We start from the raw sequence: 11901 nt of genomic DNA, 5'->3' as shown, positions 1-11901 counted from the left end.
GGAGTCCGACCATTTGCACAGAGAATAATTGAAGCTATGGATTCACTTGTGGTAACTAAGCAACTTTTCATTATGAATTATAAAGCTTTTCAAACATAAAATGATATCTGAGAGGAGTGCATTACCTAAAAGGTTTCGATAAGCAATGAAAGGAGCTTTAAAATATGCAGCAGGGATCAATCATCCAGCTGTATAGCGTTACTTATACTTTGTGGCGTCACCTACATTCCTTGATAAACAATGTCCCATAACCTCTGAGCATTCCCATTATTTTCGTCAGCACCCAGACATAAGAAGTGACAAAAATGTCAGATGATGTTTTATTTACTAATATAAAACAAGTTCTCGTGGAAGTAGACATTCTATGACAATGGAGGTTTATGAAACACATTTCCCAGCACCAAAAATGATTCACGTTGTCCAAGAAAGATAAAAAGCCTGCTGTTAGTGATGAATTTTAATTGGAATGTTACTCATCGTGGGCATGAATTTCTTTCATTTGGGTGATGACATGTCCTGCTTCTATGGTTGAAGGACAGTTGAGTCTCCCTGAAAAAGAAAAGTGGGTAGCTAAAACACACTGTTTGACGTCCAAAAGGTAGAGATGCCTTCAAGTCATCCTGGTGTCACCTGCCAAAGCAAGTATTCTGATGTCTTTTCCAGTTGTCATTTTGCAGGAGATATTTTCATCAGTTATATGCGAAAGTAAACGTAGCATTCAGACTCAGATGCAGCGCACTTCTGCCTTCCTCTACCCTGTTTATGAAAAAAATCAAATGAAATGGGAGCGTAAATTGGGAAAATCATTTGGTGGTAGGGAAGAGTTCTGGAGTTGGGATTAGCTTAGAATTCTACCCAAGATGCAGCAGGAGGGAGATTAAGCAGCACAGAAGAGAAATCATTGACAATTGTAGATTCTTTTCATTTTGACAGAAGAGAGTCTGGACTGTGGTCCATCAACATTGACTGATGCTAGGTAGTAGAGAAAGGGAACTAGTAAAAGTTCAGGAAAAGTGGAGTTAAAGAGGGTGAGGTGCATAGAGACTGGAAAGGTAAAAGAGGGGGAAAGGGAGGAGGAAATGCTAGGTATATGAAAAGTTTCAGGACCTCATGTCCTTTGCAAAAAGAAAACCAGCCTTTATGTGATTCAGGAAATACTGTGGTTTAGGAAGGTTTAAACTAATCCAATGAACTTCCATCCTGTGATTGTTGGGGGAGACGACCTCTCCTGAAGAATAGGGTGGCTGCAGCCAGCCCTTTTGGAACTCGATATGAAAACATCAATTTGCATCATGGAATCTTGGCCAGCCTGATTTGTGGAGGTGGTACAAAGCAGTCGATGCTCTATAGATATACAAATTGATTACTTCAATTACCAAAATCAATTTTCCAGAATAGAGTGGAATATATGGAAATGTATCTCAAAAGGTCATTTAAAATTAGCCCAAACGACCAACTCAAGGCCCTGCATTCAGAAGAGCACCTTGCTGCACATGTAACTCCCTCTCTTGTATCTTTGCCTACATAAGGTCTGAGGCTCAAAGCACCCAACTGGAACCTGGTAAAACAACAACCAAATTGCATTGCTCCCACTGCTCTCATGAATCTCTTAATAAGCTCACCTGATACAGTTCTTAGTATAGAACCAGGGTTTGCTCTTATAAGTAAAGGGGTCAGATCTATTCATGGTTTGTTGGTTGCTTCCCCCCTCCCCCCCCCAGTTAAATAGATGTTTGAATTGTCTCTTTCCTTTTGAATTGTGGCCTGCCATGTATGTTTTGGATATGTTGTATGTATTACATAAACAGACTATTCTCTATTCAGATATATCCTTTTACATGCAACACAATTATCCACATCTCTCATGCAAATACACAAAAATGCATAAGCATGTTTTGCTCTCTTAAAATCCTTTCACATTGCTTGGATGATTTTCTTTACATGTTTTCAACTTACCTAACGGCAAACCTCACTTCATTCTACATTAGTCTAATTAATTTGACAGGACTGGAAACTTGTTCTTCCTGTTCACACTTATTATTCATCTCTTCAGAATGCCCTGTAGGAAGGATGAAGCACAATAAAGCAGTATTTACCAAATGCCTTAGTGCTAAATGCCCTTTTAGGCTGACTCGGCACATTGGTGGCATTGAGAAGATCTGACTTTAGGGCAGCCAAACAAAAATGACATTTTCTAGAATACCATCTATTTAAACAGGTCTTGAAGAAGAAAACTATGTCCATTTTTCCCTGAAGTTTTGCAGTGGGCTTTGGGGACTTACAATTTATCCCTACTGTATCGGAAATCTTTGCTAAAGAAATGACAGAGGTATCACATTTTGCAAGATAAGCCCTCAGTCTGCGATGGCAAATGTGGAGATAATTTCAAGTTTTTTAAGAGCTGCAAACATAACCTGAAACATACCAGGTATTTTGTGAAGGGGTGGGTTGAAATGCAGAATTGATAAATGCAACCAGGGAGAAGGGCTTTTCCTTTTTGATTAACTTTGAAAATTTCCTGAGAGAGCAAACTTTTGATAGGGGGCAAAGATTCTTACAAGGTTGGTACAGGTGGGTAATTAAAAAAATAAGAGTGAATTTATCTGCATACATTATTTAAATACCTAAAGCATTTCTCTGCTTTAATGATAAATTACGATCAGTAAAATCTGTTGGCTGCCTTCAAGCTAACTAATGGATCACTAATCAGCAACAGTCGAATCATCCTAACTAAGGTGGAATAAATATCTTCAAGGAAGCTGCAGCTAATTTTTTCAGGCTAAACCTATAAAGATGCTTACATATATATGTCTATATTTTTGTACTACATCCGTGCATATGAATATGTGCATACATGTGTTCACATGCACATATTAAAAACCTATTCTTCGACACCTACTTATTCACCCACCACTGCTCTGTTCTTCTTTGTATGTTGTATAAGAAAGATTGTTCCTGCAACTAATTAATCCTTAAAGAGATTGGCTGATACATCTCATTGTTAGCAATACATTTTTAATTGTTCATTTTATCCAAGCACCATTTGAACACAAGTCAATTTGCAATTTCATTAGAGAACGGAAAAGGCCTGGGGTCTATTCCTGGTTTAAAAAAAAAAAAGATAAAAAGCAGGCAAAATTTCATAAAGCATGTTAATCCTCTAATTAATCAAGCAAGAATTAATGTGTCCTGCTACTTGAGCGTAAGTCGTCTTGCCAAGAAGTGGACTTTGTCATACCTACCCCTCCAGAGAAACCTCTTTACAGGGTTTGTGGCCAAATACACTGGCAGCTAATGAGTTTTGAAGCAACATTCACAGACCATTTGCTTTGATGACATTTGGAGGCTTTTCTCCCCTCATTCCCGTTCTATTGTAAGTAGAGTACACATGCCATACAGCCTTTGAAAACTAATCAATACAGTAAGATTTGTCGGGTTGCAGCTGACTAGTATTACATCTTTAAACTCTTTTCTTAGCTGACGTGTTGTACACATTTTTAAGTTAAACCTTATGAAGGGGGTTGGGTAGATTATCCCTACCATACTCACGGGCACACTAGTGTGACATGGCTCTTTCTTCCATATTTTAACATCAAAAGCTCATAATCTGTGTAAGTTAACCTTCCATAAAACTAAAATTATATGGTCATCATACATAATCTGATGATTGATTACAGCTGTCAAAAAGGTCACAAATTGTAAATGTTTACTACAGTTGCACCATGAAAATTATTACATACTTTTAAAAAATCCATCTAGAGAAAATAGACAGCTTACCTTCATAGGTTGCAGAACTGAAGCATATATGTTTTCTTTGTGACTTTTAGCCCTCTTAAAATCAATGTTAAAACCCTTAGGTCTGATTTTTCATTTCAATGTCTTTGTGTAATGTGCCTCAACCATACCTCATCTAATTTAATAAGATGCAAGCTAAGGAAGTACTTAAGTTACTTATCAAGGGTTTCGGATGACACATTATTATTGTATTCAAAAGTCAATATTGGCTAATCATGTTAGTACAGGAACTGTTCCAGGCCTACAATTCTTAAATTGCAGAGATATTTAAGATTAATTAAACCTATCTCCCTTGGTCCTCTCTCTTCACCTCTGTGAAAAGAGTAAATCAATGACATCCTATGCAAGCCCAGAGAGCGAGGGCTTTAAGTCTGAAAGCCACTAACATCTTTAAGCCTCTGTTTACATCGGTGCCCCAGAATTGAGCTTTGCCATTTCTCCACCGTTGAAGGAATATTTGCATGCTTTGAGAGCAAAGTTCACCAATTTGCTTGACGTAATTAGAGAGGTATGCCCATTACTGAACATATAACATGGACTCCGATATTTTTTTAAGTCAGGAGAATGCTGAAATAATATATTGTCTGACTTCTTTTTTCTTTTTTTATGAAAACTTGTGGATAAATTTGTAGCAAACAAAGTTGAAACGGCACTTGCCCTTTTTCAAGCTGGGCATAATGAGAACATGCGACTGGGCCCACATCCCTGAAGAGGTTACACTCAAATGACACAACCTGACCTGACCTCTCACTTATACCTGAGAGCAGAGACAGCCAATTGTTCAAATGTCAAGTCTCCTTTACTTTTAGACGGTAAACCCATTACACAAGAACCATTTCTAATCTAATGTTATGTATAGAGCCCAGGACTTGGCTGAAATTAAGTGATAAATAAAACTTTGAAGTCTTATTAATATGTATTGACTAGGAGAAAACTGGAAAATGTAGTACTGCAGTGATGACTTACAGTAGCTGCTAGTTCAGTTCCCTTGAGGAGAGACTAGTGCATTAACCCAACATGCCACCCAGCATATATTTACAGGTAGTTAGTGAACACAGTAATGCTATGCAAACTGAATATCTGGAACATGAATCAATAGAGACCAGCTAATTAGGTTATAAATGCATTGATCTTATTTTTAATACGTCCTCAAATAGAGTCTGTGAGTAAGCATTCTGAAATGGGGCTCTTAAAATGAGAGAAGCGACAATCAGATTATTCTCTGCCACTCTCCAATCAATCCAGAAGAGGTAGGTAAAATACTCTGATGCATATTCTATATAATCAGAATGACACATCCTATTAATATTCCAATTACTGTTGAACTATTAGCAATGCCTGAGTCTGGTGTCTTAGAGCCTCATAGCAGTAATCCGGGAACTTCGTGTCTTTTGTATTCATTCAATTTAAAATGAGACAATTTTCCCTTTAAAGCGCTTTTATTAAACATTATTTTATGCATGGATTTAACATCCTAATTGATTTAGGTGGACTCTCAGAATGAGTTGCTAACTCCTTTTGTTCTTTTCTTTGCTGAAAGAGGTCAGCAGCTGTGATCTTATTTATAAATTTAAATGCCAAATTTTAGCACAGCGAGTTACTATTAAAATAATAGTTATTCGTGTTCATAAAAAATCTCTATTCACACTGTAAAAACCAGGAATCCAATAATTTAATAAACTAGTCTAGAGTAAGAACGGGCCAGAATTGTCAATCTCATCTTAGAACACATAAAAATCATAAAATCACAGACATGAAAGTGACTTTAGAAAAAGCACTGAGTTGTTTCCAGTCTTCTAAATATTGTCTCAGCCTAAAATTTGCTTCTTTTTTGAAACTCACATAGGAATCCATTCAGTACCATAGATAACATATAGTTCTGTAAACTAACAACCAAACTACTAGTTGAAAAAGTCAAACTTGCCACCATTTTAACATTTTAGGATGTTTGCTTTATCTTAAATGAACTTTGATTCAATAAATTTGTGTGATGATATAGTGTACATCCACCTCTGCTTTCTTATATTATGCAGCTGCTACTGGCCATGAATATCATCAATGTGGTACTCAATGCTTGTGCCCTGGCACAACTTGAGAGCAGTGGAGATAGAAAAAGGTGGATGGATTTGAGAGATATTTGGGGGTAAAGTCTAAAAGATGAATAGTCAAACTTGGGATATAAGTAAAATGGAGGAATAAAGGAAGATACTAGACTTATGCCTTGAGAATTGAGAAGACAGCTATTTCCAAAGATGGAAAATGCTGGGGAGATGGGCTTCAGTTTGGGGGGTGTTGGTGAAATAAAGAGTTCTCTTAGGACGTGGTAATTTAGAGATGCCCAAGTGGAGATGTCAAGGGTGCAGTTGGATATTTAAATCTGAAGCTCAGAAGTAAGGTCTTAAATTAACAAGTCAACTTAAGCATTGTTAGCATATAGATGGCATTTAAAGCTGAGAATGGATAGGTTAGGGGCACCTGGGTGGCTCAGTTGCTTAAGCGTCTGACCCTTGATTTTGGCTCAGGTCATGATCTCAGGGTTGTGGCATCGAGCCCTGAGTCAGGCTCCATGCTCAAGTGGGGCATCTGCTGGAGATTTTCTCTCTCCCTCTGCCTTGCCCCTGCTCGTGTGCACTTGCACGCTCTCTCTCTCTCTCTAAAATAAATAAATAAATCTTAAAAGAAAAAGTAGATGGGCTAACTCAAGGGACGAGGATAGAGAGAAAAGAGGGACTGAACTCTGAAGAATCAAGATTTAAAAGGTAGGCAGTAAGTAGCCTCTGTGTAGGGGTCAGAGACCGTGTTCCAGAAGACTTGATCAAATGATCCAGGATGAGATGTGAAAGGCATTTCTTTCCTCATACCCTAATAAACTGTACAAAGTTGAGACATTTGCTTGTGAAGGATCATTTCATTGTTCTCGGCTTTTTTTTAATTAAAATTTCAATATAAAAAGCTAAGCAACTGATTTGAAAATGAGTATAGAAAAAGGATAGGAGGGAAAAAAAAGAGGCCGAGGGTCATGCTAACTATAGTCCTGAATCAGAACCTTTTTAGCTGCTGTTCCTTGTGTTTCTAGGACACTTCACCTTCAGAAATCTATATGCCTCACTCCCTCATGTTCTCCTGGTGTCTATGCAAATGTTATCCATTTGGTGAGGACTTCATTGACTTATTTAAAATATCAACACCAATCCTATCCCTATCACTGTCTTATCCTCCTTCCTCTCTTTTATTTTCCTCCATAGAACTTACACCATATGGTATATATTTACTTGTTTATGTGCTTATTTTCTGTCTCTTCTCACTAGAACATAAGGCCTACAAGGTCAAGAATTTTGTTTTGTTTCACTGCTGTGACACAATGTCCCCCACCCCAATACTTGACACATAGTAGGTTCTCAATATATATTCTTTAAATGAATGAATGAAGGAATAAACCAGCAAAAGAAATAAAAGGGAACAGCCAAAGAAGTAGGAGGAAAACCTGGAGGCATCTCAGAAGCTAAAAGAAAAAAAGTGTTTGGAACTGGTATATGGTCAGATATGTTAAATGTTGCAGAAGGGTCTGGAAGATGATACAGCAACAAACGTATCACACTTGGCATCATGAGGGTAACTGATGTTGAGAAGAGCAGTTTCAGTATAGTGGTGGGGGCAGGAGTCTGAATAATTAGGGTTGAGGAGATACTAGGAGGTAAGGAAGTGGAAATAGAATCAGTAGGTAACTAATTTGAGAAGTTTTGCTATGAAGAAAAGTATTGGTATAAGACAGTTAATAAAGAGGAATATGAGATGAAGGAAGGGCGCATTATTAATTTTTGCTCTGGATTTTTAGTGGTGTATGGATTATCTCCTGCTATGGTATAGCTGGTTAACAAACAACTATAGAAACCTAGTGGCGTTCGACAACGCACATTTTTTACTTCACTGGAGTGCTTAGCTAGGTGCCTTTGCTTTATGTCTGGATTTTGGCTGGTTGTTGTCTGATCTAGGCTGGCTTCAGCTGGGATTACTCAAGTATGTTCCACATATCTCTCATCCTTAGAAACCACAGTCTGAAAGCAGATGATCCTCCTGTTGGTTACCAGCCTAGTTTAGGTATGTTCTCAAAGTGACAGCTGAGGCACAAAACACAAATGGAAATAGGCAAGTCCTCTTGAGCCCTGGGTTCAGAAGTGGCACACTGTCACTTTGTCTTCATTCTATTGACTAAAGCAAGTCAAGAGGCCAGCTAGATTCAAAAAGGAGGTATTCCAATTAACTGTTGTTATGAAACAAACTGCCCTAAAACTTAACAATGTAAAATAACCATTTTATTATCCTTACAATTTCTTTGGGTCAGGAATTCAGACAGGGCAGAGTGGGGTTGGCTTGCCTTTGCTCCATGAGGTCTGGAGGCTCAGTTGGTAAGATACAAAGATTAGGGCCTGGAATCATCTGGAGGCATCTTTACTTATGTGTGATAGTGATGTTGCTTGTCAGCTAGGACTACAGCTGGAGCTGTTGGCTGGAACACTAGCATGTGGCTTCTTCATGTGAGCTAGGCTTTCTCACAGCTTAACAGAATAATTGATTCTCACATGGCAGCTTAGAGCTCTGAAGGCTGATGTCCCAGTGTACAAGGCATAAAGCTTGTCTTCTTTTATTACCTAGTCTCAGAAGTCATGCAGTGTCACTTCTGACACATTCTATTGGTTACAAACCAATCCTCAAGCCTTCTCCAGATTCAAGGAGAGGGGAATTATATTCCACTGCTTTTCAGGAAGTGGTAAGTTTAGGAGATGGGTACAGGCAGATTTATGAGTGTGGGAGGGGGAAGAAGAAAGATGCGGTAGTTTACTTCTTAATATTAGTTGTACTTCATTTGGTGTTGCTTGACCCTGTCTACTCATTCTGTCTGGGAGCAGCCAACACAGACTAGAAGGTTCTTCACCCTACAAGAAAAGAAAATGTATTTTCAACATAAGACTGGAGCCTCCAGGAAAAAGGATTTGTCCAAATTGACTCCACGCATGTGATTTTGAGGTTAAGTCCTTGAAGATTCTTGGGCATAGCCGCTGAGAAAACTTCTTTACATTTAAAAGCCACAACAAAGAGAGTATAAATGCAAGTCTCAGCAAGCATGTACTATGGGGTCAGTTCTCAATGTTCGACTCGGAGATGCCCAGGGCCTTCTCCTGAGACATTTCTAGGGTGGCTTTGGTGTCCAGAAACTTCAGTATAGCAATACCTTATAGACCATGCTGATTGCAGATTAAGTTTGCAAAAGCCTGTAAGATATTTCAGGTCTTTGAGTTATTTGATTATTCAAATTAATTTTAGCTGCAGATGTTTATATAGGATTTCTTTTATTATTTCATTTGTTATATTTAGTTATACATTATTTCAACAAATCACATTTTGAATATGCTAAACCTAAGCATTTGGGAAATAAATGAAACTTTTAAAAGTAGATTTTGCTTTTCCTTGTGGGTTTTCTGGGCTGAAGCTTTGAAAATAAGCTGACATCTGTTGCAAATTTATGCTATATATTTATGGTTTCTAAAACTATATACAACTTTATACAATACAATAAATACAATACAATGAATTATATATATAGTCATTCCCCCCCCTTATCTGTAGGGGATACACATTCCAAGACCCCCAGTGGATGCCTGAAACCACAGATATACCAAACCCCATATATACTCATGCTTTTTCCTATACATACATACCTATGATAATATTAAATTTATAAATTAGGCACAGTAAGAGTAACAACAATAACTAATAATAAAATAGAACAATTATAATAATATACTGTAAAAAAGTTATGTGACTATGAGGTCTCTCTCAAAATATCTTACTGTACTGTGCTCACCCTCCTTTTGTAATGATATGGGACAATAAAATGTCTGTGTGATGAGATTGAAGTGAGTCGCATGACGGAGGCATGGTGACGTAGTGTTAGGCTACTATTGACCTTCTGACTAGACGTCAGGAGGAGAATCACCTGCTTTTGGACTGTGGTTTCCTGAGAGTAACTGAAACCATGAGAAGCAAAACTGTGGATGGGGGTACTACTGTATATATATTATATATTGATATACAATATATCTAAAAGCAATTTGCTGATTTTTAAAGGGGAAAGTTTCAATTTTTTCATGTTACATATTGGATGTAATGAAAAAATAGATGCTAAATTATTGACAAGATGTACTATTTAAGAAGGTGGGATTTTTTTCATGAGTAGGGAGAGGAGTGTTTGAATAAATATCATCAAATATCAATATTTATAAAGTAGTTTGTAGCTTAAAAAAGTTTTTGAATTATTCTCTGTATAGCCTTCTGTTGTGTGTAAGGCAGGCATTATTGTTTTATATTCATTTTACAGATGTGGAAATAGGATCAAAATATTTAAGTGGCTTTCACAAAGTAAGAAAATGGCAGAGAAAGAAAATAATTTGAACCCTGTTTCTATTGCATCTCACTAAGTGGACTACGTGTATGTAAAATGATACATCTAAATTTATACATGTTTATATACATGTATCAGTAATATAGGTCAATTTTATGTGATTCATAATCACATATCCAATTGTGTGTATGTCTATAGAAATAACTATATTTAAGCAAAATCACTCATATTTTTATAGATACAAATAAATGTATACTTATTCTTACATTTTTCCATCTACCCATCAAACTTCTGTTTGATATCTGAAAATATGTTTGCACCTGATACACATTTGGTTGAAGAGGTGTTTAAAAGATCACAACTAATAAAAATGCCTTTAGATTTTTGAAAGTCGAACAAACAGAACCTTAGTGTTCAAAGCTGGCATTTTACCCACTCTGTTTTCAGAGCTAAAGGGATTCAGCAGTTAAAATTCCATGAAAATTTATAAGGAGGAGCCAAGACAGAGAAAATAGTGGTTATATATAAACCACCCTTGACCTGAACAAAGCTTTTGCTAAAAGTTCAACAGAAGACTCATCCGTAGACTCAAGGGCAAAGAACTTAAGAAAAAAACCAATTGGGCAGGCGTTTTACCGGATGGCATGTGGGTGTTGAGTGGAAAGGAGCTGATAGATGTGGGTGAAGCAGAGTGGGTCTCCCAGATTAGCTACTTTCTAATCCAGATCCTGCAGAAGGACAGGGCAAAGAGGAAAGAAAGTCAACAATAAAACCATAAGAGCTCAGGCTTAAACTCACAAAAGGCAAAAATACTTTTTTCTCTCCAAAAGAACCTTGATACCTGAGGAATAAAGTCAAAAAAGGACTTACAGCAATTCATTAATGTCTCAAACCCATGACCAAGTTAATGTACCTTTGTCTAACTACAGAAATGTAAAAATGGATGTGTGTTGGGAGGGTGGTGGTACATCTTAAAATCAAGGAAATAAATATTTGACTTGAACCACTTAGATTAAGAGAAAGATGTATTTAGTGAGTAGTACTCAAATGATAACAAGGTTTAACAGAGAGCAGACTTTCAGTGAGGTACAATTAAACAAACAGTTAAATAATCTCACATACAAGTGCTTAAACAAGCAAACAATCACAGACTGCCTTGATCACTGCTCAGTGCACAGAGTGTGAGTCAGAAGAAATTATTTCAGCACCATCGAAGGGAAAAGCCATGTTGTACTCAATTCTGGTTGACTTATTGCAAATAAGGATATCAGAGAAAATGAGAAGTTTATGGCAAAAGGTAGATAAAGTTATTCAGTGACTCAAGGAAATTAATTATAGAGGAAAAGCTCAAAAACTAGGTGTGTCTATGATGACCTCATTGAGGGAAGCAAGGATGACAGGTGTTGCAAGGGTGGATACCCTGAAGGGATCTACATTTATAACAACTAAAAAGGGAAGTATAAAATCCCCAAGAGAGACAAGCATGAACAAAATTTAATTGATATCTCTCATCCACCCTTTGATATTAGTTAATATTGGAAAGAAAGAGTTCTGAGAAGTGATTAAGATGAATGCAAACAGTCCAAATATGGACCTGACTAAGAATTCAGAGGGAGAAAGATAAACTCTTATGAAGGTACATCTGTTATAATTTTACTTTATCTGGAATTTTCTGACCCCTGATGAACACTTAAGGAGAAAAAAAA

The 11901-nt window shown here is 37.1% G+C and overlaps 1 long non-coding RNA gene across 2 annotated transcripts in view; it reads right to left on the bottom strand.

Annotated features, from left to right (window-relative positions):
- Positions 1–350: 350 nt before the first annotated feature.
- Positions 351–11901, bottom strand: part of LOC117801794 — a 20366-nt gene continuing 8815 nt past the window's right edge. Inside the window, exons 2-3 of one of the 2 annotated variants that reach the window (XR_004624504.1) lie at positions 1957–2059; positions 351–549 (exon numbers count right to left, since the gene is read on the bottom strand). This is a non-coding gene — a long non-coding RNA (uncharacterized LOC117801794). The remainder of the gene's footprint in view (positions 550–1956; positions 2060–11901) is intronic. The other variant, XR_004624505.1, reaches the window with a different exon arrangement.

The sequence above is a fragment of the Ailuropoda melanoleuca genome, chromosome 4 (assembly GCF_002007445.2).
Source record: "Ailuropoda melanoleuca isolate Jingjing chromosome 4, ASM200744v2, whole genome shotgun sequence".
Classification (NCBI taxonomy): Eukaryota; Metazoa; Chordata; class Mammalia; order Carnivora; family Ursidae; genus Ailuropoda; species Ailuropoda melanoleuca.
This window is presented reverse-complemented; position numbering and strand designations above follow the sequence as displayed.